Here is a 5,574-nt window from a genome sequence, read left to right on the forward strand (position 1 = left end):
CCCCTTCTGCACAGAAATCCTTCCTCAGAGCCAGCCTGACCCTGCCCTGGGCAGCTTGAGGCCATTCCCTCGGGGCCTGGCGCTGGGTCCTTGGCTCCAGAGACTCATCCCCCCTCTCTGCCCCCTCCTGGCAGGGAGTTGCCGAGGGCCAGGAGGTCTCCCCTCAGCCTCCTCTTCTCCAGGCTGAACCCCCCCAGTTCCCCCAGCCGCTCCCCAGCAGCCCTGTGCTCCAGACCCTGCCCCAGCTCCGTTGCCCTTCTCTGGCCACGCTCGAGTCACTCAATGGCCTTTTTGGGGTGAGGGGCCCAGAACTGAACCCAGGAATCGAGGGGCGGCCTCCCCAGGGCCGAGCCCAGGGCTCAGATCCCGTCCCTGTCCCTGTGGCCACGCCAGGGCTGACACCAGCCAGGATGCCGTTGGCCTCCTTGGCCCCCGGGCACACTGCTGGCTCCTGTTCAACCCCCCCAGGTCCCTCTGACTGGCAAAGACCCTCATCCCAACCGAGGACTCTCATCCCTGCTCCTCCAACCCTTCCCTTCGCCCTGTGATTTCCTACGCCACAAGCCAGGTAGGTTCATTGGTGCCTTTTACTTTCTTGAAATCTTGCTCTTAATGGCAGACTGAGTAGATTTGCTGTATCTATCCTGTGTGTGCTGTGTATAATGGATTGTTGGGCGTTGGAATGGGCTGCCCAGGGCAGGGGGGAGTCCCCGGGATCCCTGGGGGGGTTGAAGAGTCGGGCTGAGCCAGCGCTGAGGGATCTGGGGGAGTTGGGAAGGGTCAGGGGGAGGGTCGTGGCTGGACTGGAGGAGCTGCAGGGGCTTTTCCAACCCAGACAATTCTGTGATATTGCCCTAAAATACCGGTTTTCCCCATCCCATTCCCCCCATGCCAACTGACCAAGGAGGCAGCACCCCCCAACACTTCCCATTAACTGCTGAGGGTAAGAAGAGGGGAATTGACAGCAGAAACCATCAGTGCCAAGAGCTCGTTATTCAGTAGTTTATTGCTTAAGCCCTGAGACACTTTTCTAACATCAGTGCAAAGTTGAAACGAAAAATAAAAATAAAACGAAGACATCAAAATACATGGTAATTTGAATATATTAACTCTGTCGTAATACAAATACTTTAAATAGAGGGAAGAACAATAAATTACGACTCAACACGCGTTCGTTTGTTGTCCTGGAAAAGCAATTAGGCAATTATAGTTCCTAAGGATGAGGTAGCAATATTTTAAATATGACTGTACTCTAGAGAAATACTCGTATATAACTTAAAAATAGAACCCTTGAAGACTGGCTTTTCCTTTTCATTTTGGGTCCCAAGCAGAGGAAAGCTTTCCACAGCCAGGACTTTTTGGTCTTGAATCTTTAGATTACGCGGTATAAAAAATAAGTTATTTAAATATAATATAATAATAAATAAACTCCAGAAGTACGATGCCAGCGAGCACCCATTGGATCCAAAGTTAGCCTGCAGACTCTCCTGGTTTTCACCACTAATAACTTAAAAGCACACGGACAGTACAAAAGACACGATGAGGGTTACAGTAAGTTCTGGCGGGCGGCGAGGCAGCCCCCTCCCTCTGCTCTTTCCCCTCCCAGGTTTCGCTCTCGGATGCTGCCCTTCCCCGGCTCCGCTCCCACCGGGCGCCGCGGGGAGTCGTGTCCCCCCCCCCACGCTGTTGTAGTAACTCGTCAGTGAAAAATGCATCATTTCAGCCTAGATTTTGATCTCTTTAGGAAGGGAAGGCGATTATGAAGAAGCCTCCCTGCAGTAAGAGGAACAGGAAGCAGATAATTTGGTTTTGGTTTTGGTAGGCGCTGCAGGAGGAGGTGAACAAGTTAAAAAGCTCGGTCGCCCGGTCCAGGCGTGATGCTCTGCTCCTCCCGGCCGGGCAAAGCCTCCTGCAAACCTTCCTAGGGGGGCCACAGCCCTCCTGGGGGTCACATCCAGCCTTCCTGGGGGCTGTAGCCCACCCGAGAGGTCACATCCAGCCTTCCTGGGGGGGCCGCAGCCCTCGTGGGGGCCCCGTCCAGCCCTGCCGGGGGACCGCATCCCACCTCGTGCCGGCTGGAGGAGCCGCAGGGTGGGAGGGAGCGGGTAAGGGCAGCCTCGGCCTGACGAGGCCTCTCCTGCGGAGGCTGAGCCGTGCCTAACTCGGAAGGTCGCTGGGGAGGTGCCGGCAAAGGGACGATTCCCATCGCGGCCGGACGACCCCGGGTGCCCGGCGTTACCCGCGGGGACTTGCTGTCAAGGGTGTGTTGGGTTTAGGAGGGCTGGGGCAGAGCTGAGGAAGTGCATGCAACGAGGAGCAAAAAAACAAAAAAACCCAAAAAAAACCCCGAGAAAACCTCTGCAAACCCTATTTCAAGAGCTACCAGCAGTAAGGTCCCGGGGCTCGGGGCTGGCGGCGGCCCCGTCTCACTGTGCAGCCAGCACGGCCAGGCGCCTGTACATCCCCTGGGTGAAGTTCCCCAGCTCCGGCAAGAAGTTGCGCAGATAAATCTCGTTTTCGTTGCTCAGGGAGCAGTTCTGGGGAAGGGAAAGCGTAAAGACATTAGAGCTGACAGCAGGGTTTAGCGGCTGAGAGGGCAGGTAGCCAGGCTACCAGCCCAAGCAGATGGTTTGTTTCCATTCCCTCTGTCTCTATATAAATAATTCAGTAAAGAGTTGTGAGGATGCTGCCCCAGGAGGGTGGGAATTTGTCCTTGGCTCAAGGACAAGCACCCGGCTCCCGCCCCAGCGCTGTGACCCCCGTGGCCACTGGCCTGGAGTGGTCAGGACTGGCCCGGGGACATTCACCCCCTTCCCGAGGAGGAAAACGATCCTGTGCAGGTCACAAGTACCGGCTCGCTCAGCCCTGGGGGTACCTCCGGGGAGCCGGTGCTTGGCGAAGCCGGCGTGGGGGGCTCAGAGCCGCAGAGCGGGGGGGTGGGCTTGGTGCTTACCCTCTGGCCGTGCAGGCTCTGCAGGTTGATGATGAACGGCTGATAGTCTTTCTTGCACTTCTCGACTTTGGCCAGCGCCGTGGCAGCCTGGCACAGCAGCTCCTGCTCCGTCAGCTGGGAAAAACAGCGGAGAGGGGAATTGTTAGAACCACAGAGTTGATTTAAGTTGATGCTACTTATCAAGGTGTCCGGGGCTGGTGGGAGAGTTCACAGCAACTTCCTAACCTTCCTTTCATTCATGGCTGGAATCACAGCCCTGGGTGGTGACTCAGGCCCTGGGTTGTGCCCAAAGGCCGGGGTTGGGGGGAGCTGGGGGGGGGACAGAGGCGCTGGAGGCAGGTCCTTGGGTGCAGCCGTGTGCTCGCCCCCAGCCACTGGCACCTGAGCAGCTCTTGCTCGGTGACTAATAAAACTACCTCCGCTCCGTGGGCTGTGCGCCGTGGCGAGGAGGGCGCCGGCTATGTCTGTGTTTATTACAAATGCTTTTTTCCACCTGTCTCGCCATCATCTTTTACCTTTCGATCCGTGAAGGTGACCTGTGCCACGCGGGTGTCATTGCAGGGGACCTGGAGAGGTGACACAAGGGAGAACCGTTGTTATGAGACCGTCCCCGAGGAGCCGCCAGCTGCGCCCTCCCCCGGGATGGGCAGGGTGTCCCCATCCCTCTCCGGTGGGACACGGTGTGGATGAACCCCAGTGCCGCCACCGCCGAGATCCATCTTTCAGCAAATTATTTCAAAACAGGCTCCTGGGAAGATGGGCCCCAGGTTTGTTGGTGCAGGCAGTTGTTTGGGAAGGGGTGGGAGGGTCCCCAGGTGCTCAGCAGAGCAGGGACCCGTTGGCAGCTCCTGCAGCACCGGGCCACCACGTCCCCATCCCCAACACAGCTCTGCCTGTTGGACAGGGAGGTTTGGGGGAGGTTGTTTTGTTCCTCAGCATTTTTTTCCTGCAATGTGCCCAATGTCAGGTGGAAAACTTCACCCTGCCTGACCCCAGCAGCTCTTGCACCACCGAGTGATGTGCTGAGCACCCAAAGTCTAGGCTGAAAGGGGCCAGGGTGCCCAAAGCTGGAGGTGGGATGCAGCAGGCTGAGCCGGTTGGGAACAGCTCCTGCATGGCCCAGAGGGTGCCAGTGCCTGGCCCTGAGCACCAAGGAACATCATCATCATCATCATCAATGATGTTCCTCTGGTCTGTAAGCAAAGAAAAGCCAGGAGGTGTGGCAGCATTTACCTGCACTCCTGAGTTGAGCTGCTGGATGCGGTGGGTGATCTCTGAGAGCTTTAGTTTGGGAGAGGTGGTGGTCAGTGGTCTGGAAGAGATGAGCTGGAGCAGGGAGAGGAGAGCGAGAGCAGCCTTCAGCGAGGGGAGCATCCTGCCGCTGCCGCCGAGCGCTTCCCGTGCTGGCTGGGCGGGCTGGCCGGGGCCTCTCTGCTGGCTGCTTGGCAGAGCACCATTTTTATAGTGCGAAGAAGGACCGGCATCTCCATTGACTACCAAATATAGGTGTCTTCCTGTGCTGATCAGGCGAGACAGTGGGAAGTGCCCTTCGCCCCAAAGAAGGGCATTATGTAATGACGGCGAAGACTTTTTGCCCTTAACCAACATTATCTGTTATTCAGCTACCATGCAGATTTTAATCACCTAATTGATAGATGAAGAGATACTGGGATGAGATGTTGAGAATTTCTCTTTGATGTTTGAGGATCTATTTACTATCGAGGGTGTTTGTAACACGCTGCACGTGGAAAACCATGAAAGTGTGCACGACTTAACCGAGCGCGTTGCAAAGCTTGAGTAGAGTCAAGCCATGATTGTATGTGCAGAGAAACGTCTCCTGAAGCTTTGCTTGTCTCCACAGTGGAAAAGAGAGTTACGGAGAAGGATCAGCTCTGGGATGTGCGTGGCTGGGTCCCTGCCAGGCTCCTGCCCTGGGTGTTGCTGTCTCATGGGGGCTGACGTGACCCCAGAGGTATCTGGTTGAGTTTGGAGGCATCTCCCCGCCAGGAGCCAGCCCAGCCTTGCCGTGCAGGTGGGTCCGTGCGCTGGGTGCTGCGGCTGCAGCTCGGGGATCGGTGTCACCCTCGGGTTAGAAATCCAGCAGCCAAAGCCACACGAAGGCAGATACTTGCTTTGGCACCTCCACCACCCGCACAGGGGCCTGCAGCCACCTCAGCACCCACCCACCCCGGGGTCACCACCACCACGGATGGAGGTGCGAGCACCCAGTGCCTGGTGCTGCTTTCCAGGGCACCCCGGTGGGTGTGTGTGGGGGGGTCTCTCCTCCCGTGTGGCCCCTTCTCCTTGGTGGTGGCCCTGGGGACATGCTGAGACCGCGGTGCCCTGTGGCGCAGCTCGGCCATCGCTGGTGCAGAAGGGTGTCACGGGTGATGGTAGCGCTTTGGAGAAGGCGTGTGGCTGTTGTCGGGGAGGAACAGCTGAACCGGGTGTGAGAAAATATTCACATCGTTCGGCCATAATGGCAGCAGCCACGGCAAGCTCCATTAGCCAAAGACAGATTTGAAAGAAAAGAAAAACCTCAAAACTTTTATCAAGATGTTAAACATCTGCAAAGACACAAAAAAAAAAAAAAAAAAAAAAAAAAAAAAAAAAAAAAAAAA

The sequence above is a fragment of the Athene cunicularia genome, assembly GCF_003259725.1.
Source record: "Athene cunicularia isolate RWA chromosome 13 unlocalized genomic scaffold, athCun1 chr13_part1, whole genome shotgun sequence".
Taxonomy (NCBI): Eukaryota; Metazoa; Chordata; class Aves; order Strigiformes; family Strigidae; genus Athene; species Athene cunicularia.